The 18,562-nt window shown below is 48.8% G+C and overlaps 1 protein-coding gene across 2 annotated transcripts in view; it reads right to left on the bottom strand.

The window, feature by feature from the left end:
- Positions 1 to 18,287, bottom strand: part of C5H4orf19 (chromosome 5 C4orf19 homolog) — a 93,898-nt gene extending 75,611 nt beyond the window's left edge. The window contains exon 1 of one of the 2 annotated variants that reach the window (XM_066387694.1): positions 18,138 to 18,287. The gene's annotated coding sequence lies outside the window, so the exon portion shown is untranslated. Of the gene's footprint in view, positions 1 to 18,129 lie in introns of both variants that reach the window. The other variant, XM_066387695.1, reaches the window with a different exon arrangement.
- Between the last annotated feature and the right edge of the window lie 275 nt (positions 18,288 to 18,562).

The raw sequence follows: 18,562 nt of genomic DNA, 5'->3' as shown, positions 1-18,562 counted from the left end.
CAAGTTATGGCTGCAAGAAAGAAAAAGAGAGAGAAGGGGGAGAGGGAGCCGTAGAGAAGCAGATGGGCGCTTCTCCTGTGTGCCCTGACTGGGAATCGAACCCGGGACTTCCACATGCCAGGCCAATGCTCTACAGTTGAGCCAACCAGCCAGGGCCACAGAAAGATTTTTTTAAAAAATCTATTTAAACAAGCAAATTAAGATTTTTCCAAATAATGTTATTTAGAATATGAAACTTCATCAGTGCTTTGTGAAAAACTGGTTTATAGTGAAAAAAATTGATCATATAATTAGGGTAGCTTTGGGGATCATATATAACTAGAAAACCCAATATTTAATTCCTAAAGTTTCACACTTTTGAATATCTCTTAGATCTGACTCTCAGATAGGAAATGAAATCACCAATTCTTAGTATAGAAATTCACGCAGGTGCTAACATTTAGGGGGGAAAAAAAGACATCATCAACGAATTGCCTACCACCTTTCTCAGGGAAGGAAATGCATGAACACACGCATGAACATTAGTACCACAGAGTAGGCAAATATTTTTCCATGTCCCACCCAAAGCAAACAAATGAAAATAGAAACTTCAAGGACAATCATAATACATCTCCAAATTTAAAGATACAGCATGTTTTTCTGCTTTCGTTTCTCTCTATACTTTCATCAGAACTAAATATTCCTCAATCAGTACCAACTGAGAAGTTCTAGCAGGAAAACATTTCTGCTCTTTTGATTGTACGGTAATTATTTTTCTTACATTTATTTACTTTATGAAGCAAAAAAGCTGGATACAAGGTACTCAAATATTTATCAATTACGGATATTAAGAGACATAACTGATTCTACCTTGTCTATCTCTTAATTATACCTGAAGACTCCTACATTCTAATTCTTTTACGGAAATTTTCATTTCCAGTAGAGGCTGTCAGAATCTCTGTTAACAATCAAAACGTCCCACTGTTTAGGCGTACAAACCGTACCTCCCAGAGTGTCACAGTGTCAGCGTAAAAATGCTTGGTTAATATTCATTCGGGCAAGTTTCAGGGAATACCAATCCTTGAGTTTTCTTTTTTTTTCTTTTTTTTCTTTTTTTATTTATTTTTCTTTCATTTTTCTGAAGCTGGAAACAGGGAGAGACAGTCAGACAGACTCCCGCATGCGCCCGACCGGGATCCACCCGGCACGCCCACCAGGGGCACGCTCTGCCCACCAGGGGGCGATGCTCTGCCCATCTTGGGCGTCGCCATGTTGCGACCAGAGCCACTCTAGCGCCTGAGGCAGAGGCCACAGAGCCATCCCCAGCACCCGGGCCATCTTTGCTCCAATGGAGCCTTGGCTGCGGGAGGGGAAGAGAGAGACAGAGAGGAAAGTGCGGCGGAGGGGTGGAGAAGCAAATGGACGCTTCTCCTGTGTGCCCTGGCTGGGAATCGAACCCGGGTCCTCGAGTTTTCAGTGCAGACTAACTGCAATCTATCCTGTTGCTCATCTAACATGTTTTGCATTTTCAGAGAAAATTTAGTAACTAGACTTCATACCACGATTACTGTCGGCCATGGCAGATTATTGCTCAGCCTGGCCGCAGCTGAGAAGCACAATGAGAAAACATTACCTTTTCCAAGTATTTTGGGAGGCACACACACGGTCCAGGACTGGGTTAAGAGGGATGCCATACCAACTACCTCGTAACTCCTCCAGAGCTCAACAATCATGTCGTCTGGGAATTTCCTGACTCTAAGATCTGTCGAGCTGCGGTTCGCTCACATTCCTTCCTGTTCCAGGTGTAACGGGGGTCCGCCAGTGAGTCCCCCACGGAAGGGCACGCATTCTCCCTTCCTACCCTCCCAGCCTCTACGTGAGGCTAGTATTCAAGAAGCTCCACTTCCGCATTTATGAAAAGCATGATGTGAGCTTCCTAAAAGGCACACATATTGCTGATGGAGGGGAAAATAACTATTAGTACTTTAAATATATGCCTTTTTTCGTTATATCAGACTAATGGTTTTCTTAACATAATTTAAAGGCATAACACAGTTGTGATCCTTTACTTTTGTTTTTCCCAAATTTTAGATGAAATATATAAATGTATTATATGGATTACGTAAATAGTACTTAAAGCATTGTACACCCACACACGATTAGCAATCGGAAAAAGAGAAAATGGTTTGAAAGTTTAAAACTAAGCTTCATATAAACACATGCACCTGCGTGTAGAGTCTAAAAAAATACCGATGGTAATTTAAAAAGTGGAAATGTTTGAGATATGAAAAATGCTGAGTTGAAATAAATTAATAAAACACTAGAAACAAGCTCACCAAATTTGCAAAATGGGAGAACGGTTTCTGAAAGACAGAGGCTCATTTAGGTGATGAACACCAGATGTCAAGTGCAGCGCAGTACAGACAACAGTACTCTGACTAGCTTCAGGGGAGAGGGAGGAAAGAATCAGGCACCCAAGGCCGGAAAACCAAACACAGCCCATAACAGACTGGGGAACGGAACTCCCGGGGAACTCCCGGTCTAAGGACAAGGGCAGTCTCTACCCTCGTTTCTGTCAGTGAATCCTGATCAGGCGCCTCCAGTGCAGCGGGCCACCACCGTGTGAGAGTAGACGATCCTAAACACTGCTCTGGGCCCACAATGAGGCCAGGCATGGCTGTGATTCTGTAAGATAAGAAACAGTCCCTGAAACACACTCTGTGAAAAGGGCCTTTGAGTTCTTAGGAAGCGAGAGTTCTGAAGACAGCTGGGGGAAGTCACTGAAATGATCAGCTAATTAAAAGAATCCTTGAGTTGAGATATTCCCTTTAGAAAGTTTATTGGCATATTGCTGCAGTGACAAGGGTATTCACTGACCCTCCCTAAATCGAAAATTCATTTCCCCAACACAACCAATTAGGCAATAATACAGCAGAGTGTCATTTTTTTTTTTTTTTGAGAGAGAGAGAGAGAGAGAAAGAGGAAGGGAGGGAGGGGAAGAGAGCAGGGAAGGAAGGGGGAGAGAGAGAGAAGGAAGGGGGAGAGAGAGGGAAGGGGAGGGGGAGAGAAAGGGAAGGAAGGGGGAGAGAGAGAGAAGGAAGGGGGAGAGAGAGAGAAGGAAGGGGGAGAGAGAGAGAAGGAAGGGGGAGAGAGAGAGAAGGAAGGGGGAGAGAGAGGGAAGGGGGAGAGAGAGGGAAGGGGGAGAGAGAGAGAAGGAGGGGGGAAAGAGAGGGAAGGGGGAGAGAGAGAGAAGGAAGGGGGAGAGAGAGGGAAGGGGGAGAGGCAGACAGAGGGAAGGGGAGGGGGAGAGAGAGGGAGAGAGAGAGGGACAGAGAGAGGGAGAGATAGGAATGGAGGGGGGGGGGAGAGAGAGAGAGAGAGAGAGAGCAAAAAGCATCAACCTGTTCCCGTATGTGCCCTAACCGGACTGGAACAGTGATCTCAGGGTCCAGTCAGAGCCCTCCAGATTGAGCTGGTGACCCTGGGGTCAAACTGGTGACCTCGGGACTCCAGGATAATGCTTTACTTACTGCACCATGGGCCAGGGCGCCCTTCGCTCACTCTTAGTGTGTGTTTCTGTGTGAGGGTGGTGGGGAGGAAGCCGTGGGAGTGCCATCCAAGTGTAGGACTCTTTCTCCTTCCTGAATGTCAGTTCTGCCTCTTGGACCTGAGGTCTAAGTTAAGTCTGTTGATTGATTTAACGAGTGTTTTATAGTATGTTGAACATGATACTGGACACTACCCGTCCCAGTCAGAGCACATAATTTATTGAAGAAGAGATTTATTCACTTTACAGTCCAATAAAAGCGAGGTTATTCATTGATAGGTACAGTGAGTGCTGGAGATTACTTAGGTTGTTGTGGTAGAAAGGATTCTAGACTAAGAGTTGGCATGTCCCTGGATTCTCATCTTGGCCCTGCTATTAATTTAGCGTCATGTGACTTTGGCCAGGCCATTAACCACTCTGGGCCTCAGTTTCCTCAACTGTAAAATGGAGCTGTGGACTGACTCCTTTTTGGCTCTAACACTCTGGAATGAATGTGGGTAGTGTGTTCAGAAGAGGGAGAAAGCATGGTGGGATAGTACGATCAAGGGTTTCCATGACAGAAGTGGGGTAGTTTGCTCATTTTCTGCAAAGCCGGATTTCTCAGTTATAAAATAAATCGAGTACAAAAATGTCATATGTACAATGAAATGTCCCCAGCAACCTCTGCCTTACAGATAAGCTGAAAGGAATGTTTTCTTCTTGAGATTCTACTTGTAAGTGCTAATTGTCACGATTATTGCTAAGTGCTAAATAAAATCATTACTATTTGCATGAAAATGGAACAGTAAGTGCATGCTTTGATAACAAATTTTTAAAAATTTAAGTTTCTATCCTGGACATCGTTCCACCATGTCAGCACATACACAGCTCATTTTCCCCATTAGGGCAGAATATTCTCTTGTATCTATAAACCGTACTTCACTTAACAATTGTCTATGGACAACACATGAATTGCTTCTTCTTTTTGATCATAACACTGCAATAAGATGACTTGTATCCCTTGTCATAAAATTCATTTTGAATACCTCCTTCCTCCCCTCCATTTCCAGTCCATCACCAGGTTCCAGCCTTTTCACCCAACATCTCAGGAACCCACCTGCTTCCTTCCACCTACTTTCCTCTACTGTTCAAGTGGAGGGTCAGCACCATCCAGGCAACAGATCTCAGTTGGTTTCTGTAAAGCCAGCAGCCATGGCCACCATCACAGCAGCCTGGCCCATGCAGGCTCTATTTGATTCGGACAGATGGTAATGAAACAACGGAGCCAAGAACTGGTGGGCCATTAGCTTTAATCCTAGCTTGCACCCAGTGGGCAAGAAATACACACAGTGGGAAAACACTCCCCTTTCCATTCAGGGCTCCCAAAGTCACTGACTTATCTGAGTTTTCCTAGGATCAAAGTTTTCTACCTCACCAGCCTTATTCCCCTCTGTTCCCCATCTCCTTCTCTCTGCACAAACTGGCTTCTCCTTCAGCATTCTGCCATCTTGGCTGCTTCTCCTCTCCTCCATGTGGGCTTTCTCTGCTCTCTCCTTAAATGCTAATCTCAGGAACCAAGAGAGAGTAAGTTCCCGGTCTGCCCCATTTTATAGTGTAGAAATCAAAACCTTTAATCCAATATACAAACAAGGAAGTCTCTGATACAAAGTCACTTAGGGTGGGAAAGGCTTAGTCTTAAAACTAAGCCTTAGGGTATAACGACCCTGCCTGCTTACAGCCTGTCCCCCACACCCAGTGCAAACAAAGGCGAGCAAACCTATATATCACAAACTTATTTGACCAACAGTTTCCTTTCCTGCCCCCCCCCCAAAAAAAAACCCTGGCCTGTTCATTTCTCAAACTGCAGCCAAAGATCCAAATCGTAGTACTTTACAGTTTACAACCTTCTATAGCAGGGGTCGGGAACCTTTTTGGCGGAGAGAGCATGAACGCCACATATTTTAAAATGTAATTCCATGAGAGCCATACAACGACCCGTGTACGTTACGCATTATCCAATAAAAATTTGGTGGTGTCTGGAGGACAGCTGTGATTGGTTCCAGCCACCTGTAACCATGAACATGAGTGGTAGGAAATGAATGGATTGTAATACAGGAGAATGTTTTATATTTTTAACGTTATTATTATTTTTTATTAAAGATTTGTTTGCGAGCCAGATGCAGCCATCAAGAGTCACATCTGGCTCGTGAGCCATAGGTTCCCAACCCCTGTTCTATAGCTTCTCATTGTTCTTTAGATAATGACCATTGCCTTACGTGGGGCAAATAAATTTGTAAAATTTGTGTTATTCGATTTTGCTCACTTTTATTGTTAAAAATGGCCACTGCCCAGGTGAACCAACTAATTACCTTCCTGCTTGGGAAGGGGCTTTGTTATGCTAATGTGTGCTGGAGAAGGGGTTTTGCACTAAAACGTTTTAAGAAAGGAGATGAAGGAGGCCACATTTTTGCAGAAAAGCAGCCAAGATGGCAGGGTGCTGAAGGAGAAGCCAGTTTGTGCAGAGCTTGTACAGAGAGAAAGAGATGGGGAACAGAGGTGACTGAGCTAGTGGGGGCCTTTGATTCTAGGAAAACCTGGATGTGTTGTGTCAGTGGCTTTGTGAGTACTGAATGAGTGGGTTTTAGAGCCCTGTCTGTGGTGACTGGCCGACCAGGTGCAAGGCTAGAATAAAAGGAATGGCCCACCAGTTTTCAGCTCCACTGTTTCTCTACCATCCATCCAAATTCAATGAGAACCTGCACGTGAAGGGCCACAATGGCTGTGGCTGCGACAGCCAGCCTTACACCTTATAATGGTTGTATTATCTGTAATTCATTTTGAGATATATGAGCAGAGACAGTCTGAGATTTGTGGGTGTGATTTTCATCTATAGCCTAGGATGTAGATTAAGTGAGCTGCCCCGATCAGGAATTTACACCTCCGGGATGATTAGTAAGAGTATTATCAGAAGGCTACAGGTCAGAGGTAGTTTCCACAGTTCTCTTAGCTTTTTTGCCTCTAATCAGTACAAAGGATTTTATTAATTAGCAAATGGATGTTAGAAGCTATGTTCCTTGGTGAAGTCACTTTTGTAATAAGATGTGTGTATTGGCTAGAAATGGTGTAGACTACCCACTCTCGTAGCATAGATGGTAGCAATACAGTCACCTGAGGCTACTGCAGTTTCCAAAACTTGTTGCTAAAAATTGCCTTGTCCAGTGGCTAGCTCAAAGACTTCTTGCTGCTTAAACTCCCAGGTTAGCTCAACCTTGCATCTGAAGTGTCACACTGCCTCTGATGAATCCATGAAATATTTAGTTGGGAAAACTAAAAATCAGGAAGAGGGACAGCAAGCTCCCCAAACAGGGTATGTGTTTGTTTTGACTCCTGCTTATTAATCAATGCAGGAATGTGGGGCTGAATTGAGCAGGAGATTTGCTTAGGAACCCAGTACTGAGGCCCTGAGGAAGGAGACCTTTACCCTCACCCACATCTACATATCTGAGGTTTCAACATCCACCTCCCCCAAAATAAACACCCTAAATAAATAAGAAGAGCCGCCTGGTTGAGGTCAGAAAATAGCAGGTGGCCGACATGATCCTGCTCCTGCCTACCATTTCCCTCTCAAGAGGGTTCCAGGAACACTGCCACCCTCACTCCTGCCCCTGTGGCTCCTTCTCCTGGTTACATCCCTCCCACCGCTCCTCAGGGATCAATCACCCTGCCTATCAGACCGGGTCACAGCTCCTAGTCCCTCCACCGCCCCCTATCCCTGTCACAGTGCCCAGGACTCCTCCTGCAGCCCGTCCAGGAAAGCAGAGGGATGTCTGTAAGGTAATGACACCTAGGAGACTGTGTCCAGGGCCATTCTCTTCATCCTTATATCCCCATCACCTGGCACAACGTCCATTATTCACTATTAAATCCTTTAGAGTTTAGCCCACAAGCAATAACAAGGGGGAAAAAAAAGCTTTTTATATCACCAACTTCACTAAGTGGTATGGGCCCTCCACAGTGAATACTTTCTAATACATATATTTTAAAATCCAACTACACGTACAAAGTGAAAGATAAGGAATATATAAAAGACCATAGGCTAGGCAACAGCCCTCTCTTTAAAATATGATAAACACCAACTTACTTATTTTAAAAATCCTTCATGGAAATGAGGACCAGGAAAAAGCCACCTTCCTCTCCTCTCATTTCTCCATATTTAATAGTTTGCTTTTGTCTGGACCCTTACAGAACGGCCTGGACCCTTACAGAATGACCTGGACCCTTACAGAAGGACCTGGACCCTTACAGAAGAACCTGGACCCTTACAGAAGGACCTGGACCCTCACAGAATGATCTGGACCCTTACAGAAGAACTTGGACCCTTACAGAATGACCTGGACCCTTACAGAACAGCCTGGACCCTTACAGAATGGCCTGGACCCTTACAGAAGCACCTGGACCCTTACAGAATGACCTGGACCCTTACAGAAGAACTTGGACCCTTACAGAAGAACCTGGACCCTTACAGAATGATCACTTCAGCATGTAAGTTCTGCTTTCTCAGACAACTCCATTTTTGTTTCCTCAAAACAAAGTCATTGGCACCCTCCCTACTTGCCACTGATGCAAACACAGAATTGTTACTGTATTTCACCTCCAAATCCTTCACATGCTAGAGGTACCGGCAGCATTTACAACTACCCTTGGGCCAAATCTGCCATTTTACATGTGAGAAAGCTGAAGGCCACAGACGCTGAGGATCCGATTTATTAAACATTCACTGAGTGCAGACGCACGTCAGGGGCAGCAGCAGGCCAGCTTCCCAGGTGTAGAGAGGACACAGAGACCCGGGGGGTTACGTGAAATCCTGGAGACCCGCTCTAGAAGTGGGGTGGCCCACCTGGAGACCCGCTCTAGAAGTGGGGTGGCCCGCCTGGAGACTCGCTCTAGAAGTGGGGTGGCTCGCCTGGAGTCTCGCTCTAGAAGTGGGGTGGCCCGCCTGGAGTCTCGCTCTAGAAGTGGGGTGGCCCGCCTGGAGACCCGCTCTAGAAGTGGGGTGGCCCGCCTGGAGACTCGCTCTAGAAGTGGGGTGGCCCGCCTGGAGACTCACTCTAGAAGTGGGGTGGCCCGCCTGGAGTCTCGCTCTAGAAGTGGGGTGGCCCGCCTGGAGACTCGCTCTAGAAGTGGGGTGGCCCGCCTGGAGACTCGCTCTAGAAGTGGGGTGGCCCGCCTGGAGACTCGCTCTAGAAGTGGGGTGGCCCACCTGGAGACTCGCTTTAGAAGAGTGGTGGCCCACCTGGAGACTCGCTCTAGAAGTGGGGTGTCCCGCCTGGAGTCTCGCTCTAGAAGTGGGGTGTCCCGCCTGGAGTCTCACTCTAGAAGTGGGGTGGCCCGCCTGGAGACCCGCTCTAGAAGTGGGGTGGCCCGCCTGGAGTCTCGCTCTAGAAGTGGGGTGGCCCGCCTGGAGTCTCGCTCTAGAAGTGGGGTGGCCCGCCTGGAGACTCGCTCTAGAAGTGTGGTGGCCCGCCTGGAGACTCGCTCTAGAAGTGGGGTGGCCTGCCTGGAGACTCGCTCTAGAAGTGTGGTGGCCCGCCTGGAGACTCGCTCTAGAAGTGGGGTGGCCCGCCTGGAGACTCGCTCTAGAAGTGTGGTGGCCCGCCTGGAGACTCGCTTTAGAAGAGTGGTGGCCCACCTGGAGACTCGCTCTAGAAGTGGGGTGTCCCGCCTGGAGTCTCGCTCTAGAAGTGGGGTGGCCCGCCTGGAGTCTCACTCTAGAAGTGGGGTGGCCCACCTGGAGACCCGCTCTAGAAGTGGGGTGGCCCGCCTGGAGACTCGCTCTAGAAGTGGGGTGGCCCACCTGGAGTCTCGCCTGACCAGGCTGGAGTTCAAACCCATGACCTGGGTGTTTCGAGATGACGCTCTATCTGACTGCACTAACTGGCCCGGGTGTGAGTAGAGACTTGATGGGGCCAAACATGCATATGATGCTGTCATCCTGTTTGAGAGGGTGATTCTGATGATTTGTGACTTACGGGCGTGCGTGGATGTGTGGTGCCTCGCCCAGTCACACCTGCCATTAGGTGTGCTATGTGCAAAGTGCTAGGGTAGCACATTCTTGAGTTTTTGTTTGCTTGTTTTTTGCTTTTTGTTTGTCTGATTAATTCTTACCGGACAGCTGTCTCTCTAGGGTTGCAACTGCAGTCATTTTACTTTCTCTAAAGCTCTTTTAGCTTTATTATTGTTGTTATATAAAAGCCACACTCCTTCGCCCCATTAAATCTTTGAATTTAGACAGAATATGAAAAACACAAGCCTCTAGCTCTCTCCACACCACCGGGCTGTGGACTCTCTCCTTCCTTGGGCTTCCGCTCACCTCCCGGAGCCACACCTTGGCCCCCGTGCTTCAGCACCAGACAGCGGCGCACCCGTCACACAGACGGAGCTCACTGCGCGGTGGGCGCTGGGGGCGGGGTCAGGCCTCCAGCAGAGGGCCGCTGAGGCTGGGCCTGTGTCTGTTTGCAGTGTGTTTCTGAAGCTTTTATTAGGGCCCCTCCTAGAACAGTTGGCTTCCTTCACCAAAACCAAATCCCAGCGAGAATCATAAAACCTGCCACGTCAAGTTTAAAGGAGAACGCAGGTAAGTTGTACTTTGTAAACCAAATCTTCACGGTGTCGCCAATTAATTCTGCTTTATGGTTCCCTTCAGCAATGGCTGCGGCAGTAAATGCGTTTTGTTACACACTAGGTAGCTAGCAAACCAGGATTCAATGTGAGCTCTCTCCCTGGGAAACAGGTTAGGAACAAGGGGTCCAACTCTAGTTTTCTTTCCAACTCGTGGGGTACCCTTGAACCCCTTCTTTTCTCCAGGCCTCAGTCTTCTTATCCATAAAACCAGGTGTTTTGGCCCCTTTGGGGTCATGCTTCTGTAATCTATGGACATTTCTTTTAAGCCTCAGCCTAGTTGGTTAAGAACAGGCTTAAAAATGAATTAAAAAAAAAATCAAAATATTTTTATCACTCAAAGAATCAAAGGAAAAGGTTGCAAAACAGCTCATGTCATTTGAAAGATAAAGTAAAATTTGTTTTCATTGGGATCAAGATACAGAAATTAAAAAAAAAAAAAAGAAAAGAAAACCAGGTAAGGAGAGAAATCAGTTTTTATGAGGCAGGCATTTTTAAATTTTTGTGAAAAGTCGCTTCAGAATCATCAACATAAACTCTCAAGCATCTATCTGAGTTTGGCACTGTGTATATAGAAAGCCAAACAAGACTAAAAACTGATCAGCTTGAAAATTTCCTCCAAAGACCAAATATAAATGCTGAAGGGTGTTCCAGGGCGCAGACAGAAGCCTGGGCGTGGACTCCACAGACCTGGGTTCAAATCTTCGCTGAGCAACATCGCTCAATGTCATGTCCTTCACTGTGGAAGGGGCATGATGACCCTACCTATGCAGATGTCCACAGGGCAGTTGGGAAGGTCTAACGAACAGAAAATCTATATAAAGAACTGTTTCATTATCACTAATTGCCTGCCCCAAATTTTTCTCTCACTTTTACATGGGAAATTTATCTGCACCTACAGATTTGGAACTCGAATGTTTGAAGTGCCTCTTGGCAAAACCACCACTATCACCCACCAAGCACGTTCTCTTCGGCAGTAAAGAAACATGCGCAAAGAGGACATCCCAACCTAAAGGCTGGGAGACCAATCAGAACTCGGCAGTCCAGACCCATCTACACTTCCACTCTTACTTTCCTTAGGATCTAATCTGGCCTCAAGTCCTGCGGGATGTGCTTGGGGATGCCTCCCAGACTGGACCTGGGGTCTCTTAGTCTTCACCACCCCTACCCTAGTCTGAGCTGTCCTCATGGCACGCATAGATGACAGCAAAACCTCACAACCCTTCCGCTCCACCCCGAGCCTCCTCAGGGCTGCCTGATTAGCCTTCCCGAAAAGCAGGGTCCGCAGGGTCCAGAGATGCTGTCGGCCTCACCCTGCATCCCTCTAGTCCTCTGGTTGGCAAACTGCGGCTCATGAGTCACATGCAGCTCTTTGGCCCCTTGAGTGTGACTCTTCCACAAAATACCACATGCAGGTGCTACCTCGATAAAAAATGTACCTACCTATACAGTTTAAATTTAAAAAATTTGGCTCTCAAAAAAAATCTCAATCGTTGTACTATTGATATTTGGCTCTGCTGGCTAATGAACTTGCCCACCACTGCTCCAGTCCAAGAGTTCCTTCCCGTGCCTGCTGACTCCAGCCTGAGGCCCACGGTCTTGCTGTCTGCCCCGCCCGGAATGTTTTTCCACCAGCCCCTCCTATCACTTTCCCTATGACCCCTTCGGTGCCCCACGAACCCTTCAGTGTGGTGTTCCTCCAACTTCACTGTGCTCATGAGTCACCAGCTCTTGTTCAAATGTAGTTTCTGATTCAATCAATCTGAGGTCGAGTCAAGACTCTGCATTTCTTTTTTTTCTTCTTTCCCACGTGAGAGGAGGGCAGATAGAGAGACTTCCGCATGTGCCCCAACTGGGATCCATCTGGCAATCCCTGTTTGGGGCTGATGCTCTGCCCATCTGGGGCCATGCTCACAACTGAGCTATTTTTAGTGCCTGAGGTGAGGTTCCACAAAGTTATCCTGAGCACCTGAGGCCCTTCCTCAGCTCCCAGGACTGATGCACTTGAACCAATCGAGTCAGGGCTGAGGGAGGAAAGGAGAAAATGGGGGTGGGGGTGGGGGAGTGGAGAAGCAGATGGTCGCCTCTCCTGTGTGCCCTGACCAGTAACTGAACCTGGGACATAGACACACCAGTCTGATGCTTTACCACTGAGCCAACTGGCCAGGGCCAAGACTGCAGTCCCCAGGTGACCGCCATCACATAGGTTCCATCACTCACCAGCTATATATATCCTCTCACTCAGACTAACATGTCTGGGTCTCAGTCTCTTCACCTGTAACATAGGAATCCTGCCTTAACTGCTAGCGTTGATGTGAGGCTTCAGTTAGGCAAGTTATATCAAGTGCTCTGCCAACGTGGGAGATTGCAAAAATAGCCACAATTTTTCCGCCTTCCTGAATTCACACAATTCTGTTGACTTGCTTGTAAACTAGATTAGAAGAGAAGCAACTTGTGTGCATTGCGGGAGAGGCCCCAATGCTCCCTGCCTGCACGGTCCCTCTCACTGCTGTACTGAGCCTGCCCAATGACGGGACAGGAGCACGAGGCCCCAATGCTCCCTGCCTGCACGGTCCCTCTCACTGCTGTACTGGGCCTGCCCAATGACGGGGACAGGAGCACGAGGCCCCAATGCTCCCTGCCTGCACGGTCCCTCTCACTGCTGTACTGGGCCTGCCCAATGACAGGGACAGGAGCACGAGGCCCCAATGCTCCCTGCCTGCACGGTCCCTCTCACTGCTGTACTGAGCCTGCCCAATGACGGGGACAGGAGCACGAGGCCCCAATGCTCCCTGCCTGCACGGTCCCTCTCACTGCTGTACTGAGCCTGCCCAATGGCGGGGACAGGAGCACAAGGCCCCAATGCTCCCTGCCTGCACGGTCCCTCTCACTGCTATACTGAGCCTGCCCAATGACGGGGACAGGAGCACGAGGCCCCAATGCTCCCTGCCTGCACGGTCCCTCTCACTGCTATACTGAGCCTGCCCAATGACAGGGACAGGAGCACGAGGCCCCAATGCTCCCTGCCTGCACGGTCCCTCTCACTGCTGTACTGAGCCTGCCCAATGACAGGGACAGGAGCACGAGGCCCCAGTGCTCCCTGCCTGCACGGTCCCTCTCACTGCTATACTGAGCCTGCCCAATGACGGGGACAGGAGCACGAGGCCCCAATGCTCCCTGCCTGCACGGTCCCTCTCACTGCTGTACTGGGCCTGCCCAATGACGGGGACAGGAGCACGAGGCCCCAATGCTCCCTGCCTGCACGGTCCCTCTCACTGCTGTACTGGGCCTGCCCAATGACGGGACAGGAGCACGAGGCCCCAATGCTCCCTGCCTGCACGGTCCCTCTCACTGCTGTACTGAGCCTGCCCAATGACAGGGACAGGAGCACGAGGTCCCAATGCTCCCTGCCTGCACGGTCCCTCTCACTGCTATACTGAGCCTGCCCAATGACAGGGACAGGAGCACGAGGCCCCAATGCTCCCTGCCTGCACGGTCCCTTTCACTGCTATACTGAGCCTGCCCAATGACAGGGACAGGAGCACGAGGCCCCAATGCTCCCTGCCTGCACGGTCCCTCTCACTGCTATACTGAGCCTGCCCAATGGCGGGGACAGGAGCACGAGGCCCCAATGCTCCCTGCCTGCACGGTCCCTCTCACTGCTATACTGAGCCTGCCCAATGACAGGGACAGGAGCACGAGGCCCCAATGCTCCCTGCCTGCACGGTCCCTCTCACTGCTGTACTGAGCCTGCCCAATGACAGGGACAGGAGCACGAGGCCCCATGCTCCCTGCCTGCACGGTCCCTCTCACTGCTGTACTGAGCCTGCCCAATGACGGGGACAGGAGCACGAGGCCCCAATGCTCCCTGCCTGCACGGTCCCTCTCACTGCTGTACTGGGCCTGCCCAATGACGGGACAGGAGCACGAGGCCCCATGCTCCCTGGCTGACTCAGCTGGTGGTCAGCCATGACTGAGAGGTGGAGCCACTCGGGTGACCCCAGATGCAGAGGGAGCCTAAAGAGACCAGCAGATTCTCCAGGCCGAAAATGCTGAGCCAAAGTTACAAATTAAATGAAGGGTGGTTGTGTTGAGCTGTTATGGTGTAGAATGGTTTGTTGTACAGCAATAGATAAATGATACTGTATATATAGTAATTTCCCCATAAGCAGTCACTATAATACTTTAAGAATAAAGGTACTTAACAGAAAATCAATTTTCTATACCACTAAAATTTGTACTTTTGGGTCACTAGTAGAAATATGACTGAACTGAGATTGGGATTCTTAGCGTTTGGTCCCAGTAACTTTTTCATGGATAGCCTTATGATCTTGGACATATCATTTAAGCTTTCTGAGCCTTATTTATTTTTTGTCCTAGCTCTAAATATGATTAAAGGTGCATTTTTCCAAAATGCAGTACTTATTTCCTTGTTTACAGTTACAGATGAGACATTTGGCTTATTCTTTAAAAAAATTTTTTTATTTATTCATGTATTGATTTTAGAGCAAGCAAGAGGGAGAGGGAGAGGGAGAGGGAGAGGGAGGGGGAGGGGGAGGGGAAGGGGGAGGGGGAGGGGAGGGGGAGGGGGAGAGAGGGGAGAGAGAGGAGATAGGAGAGAGAGGGGAGAGAGGGGAGAGAGGGAGGGAGAGGGAGCGGGAGGATGAGGGAGGGGGAAGGGGGAGGAGGACGAGGAGGGGGAGGGAGGGGGAAGGGGGAAGAGGGGGAAGGAGGGGAGGGAGGAGGATAAGGGACAGAGAAGGGGGAGGAGGGGAGGGAGGAGGATGAGGGAGGGAGAAGGGGAGGAGGGGGAGGGACGAGGATGAGGGAGGGAGAGGGAGGAGGATGAGGGAGGGGGAGGGAGGAGGGGGAGGGAAGGGAGGAGGAGAGGGAGGGAAGGAGGAGGAGGGATGGAGAGAGAGAGGGAAAGAGAAACATTGATTTGTTGTTCTACTTATTTATGCATTCCTTGTTTGATTTATGAGCCTTGACCTGACTGGGGAGGTACCCATGACCCTGGTGTATCAGGACAGCACTCTATCTAACTGAGCTATTTGGTCAGAACTGGCTCATTCTTTATCAAAAACTCTTCCTGTGATGCAAACAAAGTATGTGGGGCCCTACGTAACTTTAGTAAGTACGAAAATAAATGGCTTATGGTTAGGCTTATGTTTATCTACCGGGAACAAGAGTATTTTGAAATGATATGTAAATTAACTTCAGAGACGTGAGCCACCTAACATTTTCTCTGAGTTAATATCCTAAATACCTTTGCCCCTCTAATTATCTTTTGAATCAATTCACTTTTCTCTCTCCTTTTATGTAGGTTTTTACAGAAGCTACTTTGTTTGTATCCTTCCTGTTTCATGCTTCTCATTGCAGCCAGAGACTTTCTAAAATACAGACTGCTCTGCTTCAAGTCCTCCATGGCTTCTCTGGAGACTGTAAGATGCCTGAAGGAAAGGGCTGTGTCCTCAGCACCTCACCAAGGGTCTGGTGTCTCTGGTTTACACGCGCTGTCCCAAGGCCGGATCATGCTCTCATTTAATTTTAGAGGGACACTTGTACTCGGAACAGAACAACATTCACCGCTAGAGATAAAATTTGGGACATAATATTCTTTTTTGTCTTACACGGCTCAGGAGTTTCTTGTCTAAGATGCTTGATGACTGAGTCAGTATTTCAGGTTCTTTTAAGTATCTTCAGGACACATGTTCATCTGATGGTTGTGTTATGAATATGTTTTAGGAGAGGATCGTTTTGATGACATTAAGTCCTTCTGAAGATCCCAGTCTCCATAGGACTATGACATTCCAGGTTGCAGATAGATAAAAGATTTCATTTTATTTTCTTAAATAGCATTCACGTGGTAACCAGACTAAAAAAAGGCTACAACCTGGAGATCCATCTGACCCGCAGATGGGTGAAGGTTCATGTCTGTCCTCCCTATCAGATCCTCTTTTCGAAAGATCAAAAAAGGAAGAAGAAAAAAAGGCAGGACCAAGGTACTATTTAACCAAGACTCCCCCAAAGAGCCTAAGACGCAGGGTGATTGGAAAAACTGTGGAACTAGAGGAGTTTGAAACATTCCAGTGGAGGAAACCCAGCAACTGGGAAGCTGGTATTCAATTATTCACAAACTAGAGTCTATTCCAAGAAGCACAGTCAATGGGCTCTGGGCGCCTACTGCAGAGTAGTTCCGAGAGCCAGGAGGACAGTACCTGCTCTGCCCTTGGGCTGGAACTGGGTTCTGGCCAGAACCCAGCCAGGTAGTGTTTCCAGGCTCCCAGAGGCACTAGGTGACAAGTCAGGGGAATCCTTCCATTTTTTTTAGGTTAATGAATATATTTAATTGATATACAAGTTTTTGTTTTAAATTCCAGATATGCAAACGTTTTCGTACAGAGCTAAGCTTGCCCACATTTATCTTTTCACATCATTACCTATCTAAATCTCTAGAGCCATTGAGGAGCGGGCCCTGGGGCCAGGTACCATGAGATAGGCACTTATCAGATAGTTGCTGAAGGAAAGAGCAGGATCAGGATGAATTTAGAGGAGGCAAGGATATAAGGTGAGCCTGCCTTCCTTAATCAGTGTCTGTTCGGTTTCTCCTCTGTGATCAAGGCAGCTTCCTATAACTGACTCTTCACACTTGAGATAAATGCACATTACCCCAAAAGGCTGCCTTTGGCACTTCAAAGGATTGTTTCAATGATCCGGCTCATGACTGCTAAGGTGTTTCATAGGCACGGTGTTTGGCCTTAAAAGGCTAATGTAACATCTTTCTACTGCTCCTTAAGAGAGGATTAGCTGGTGGATTAAATGTGGGTATAAGTGGCAAATACACACTCTGTTGTCTTCAAAAGCAGCAACCAATTCACACTGCTTTCTCATTCAACTCTCAAATATTTCTTATCTTCTCTCGAGCTGTTACTCCTGCAACAGCTTGGCTACAACCACCCAGGACATCTATATGTCATGGTGAGAAGCATGGTCACAAATTCCCTCTCACAGTGACAAGAAGGAAATGCCTATCTTTAATGATTCTGAACCACCTCATGGAACACTGGCTTCCTCTGAATCTACTAGGCAAACATCTATACCGCAATGCAAAATAACATGTACTAAGTTACTAAAGGGAGTTTTTGTTTTGTTTTTAAATTTAATTACAGCGCTGGAGAAGAAACCCAAAACATTGATTAGTGTCTTACATCACTGGAAAAATTCTTTAGTGGTGGTTTGTGAAAATCTCACCTCATCAGAGCTGCCAAGGTCAACCAGACCCAAGTAAGCAGCGCCCAAGAGGACCTTGTCTAATTATTAAATATTCAGCAAACAGTTTGTGACCATTTAACCCTTTGCACCTGGCACCCTCGGTCAACAGGCGCCCCTACCTAGCACTGCACCCTTTCCCCTCTCCCCTCCCCACCACCCAGGGCGCCAGCACCCCAGGGGGGCAAATCCTGGGACCCAAGGACATTTCAAAGGAACAGTGGAGGTCACGTTCCATTTCCGTTTCATTAAAATAAATAAATAAATAAAACTCAGATGCTTTAAAATGGGGGAGGGGGCTTAGAAATAAGGGGAAATCTTTTGCAGTTTATCCAATTTAAGTTCTCAGGTGCTGCTGAAAGTTCATTAATTAGGGATTTAAAAGACAAAAGTGTTACATACTAATTAGATGCCAAGCTTTACAAACTGTTGGGGGAATTTGTCAAAGTCCCCTTTCCGTCCCCCTATCCTGGATGTAGCCTCTCTTTCGGTGCCTTGGTGGCATTACGTGACTTGTCCGAAGTAATCAACCTGAGAACCGCCTCACCCCAGGGCAAAAGGAAATAAAGAAATAAAACCCGCGCGAGAGGTCGGGGAAAAGTCACCCAGCCGAGTGACGCGGCGATCGAGCCCCTGCCCTCCCCGCCGTGGGGCCCGCTGCGCGGGCGGGGGACCGTCCTACCTGCGGCCGGGCGGCGGCGGCGGTGCTGCGGTCGCGGCGCCCATGGCTTCGCCGGCCTCGCGCGGCCGCGCGGGGCAACTCCAGCGGCTCAGCGCCGCCCGCAGCCCGCGGCGCTCGCGGCGGCCGCCCGGGTGCTGTCATTGGGCCGGCGCGTCACGTGGCCGGCCCGCGGCGGGCCTCCCCAGCACGTGTAACCCTTTACCTGCGCGCGTCGCGCCGCGCGCTTCCCGGGAGGTGTCCCAGCTGCACCCCGGGCGCGCGCTGGAGCGCACGGAACCCGGCTGCAGACCCCCCCGCGGCTGGGGCTGGCCTCCCCGACTCACTGAAGCAAACCCCCCGAGCTCGGGGCCGGAGCACCCACGCCCGGGCTGCGCGCCAGCCTCCTGCCCGTGCTGGGAAACTTTCTGTCGGGCTGTCGGGAGAGG

The sequence above is a fragment of the Saccopteryx leptura genome, chromosome 5 (genome assembly GCF_036850995.1).
Source record: "Saccopteryx leptura isolate mSacLep1 chromosome 5, mSacLep1_pri_phased_curated, whole genome shotgun sequence".
NCBI lineage: Eukaryota > Metazoa > Chordata > Mammalia > Chiroptera > Emballonuridae > Saccopteryx > Saccopteryx leptura.
The sequence above is the reverse complement of the archived record's forward strand: the minus strand, read 5'-3'. Positions and strand labels throughout refer to the sequence as shown.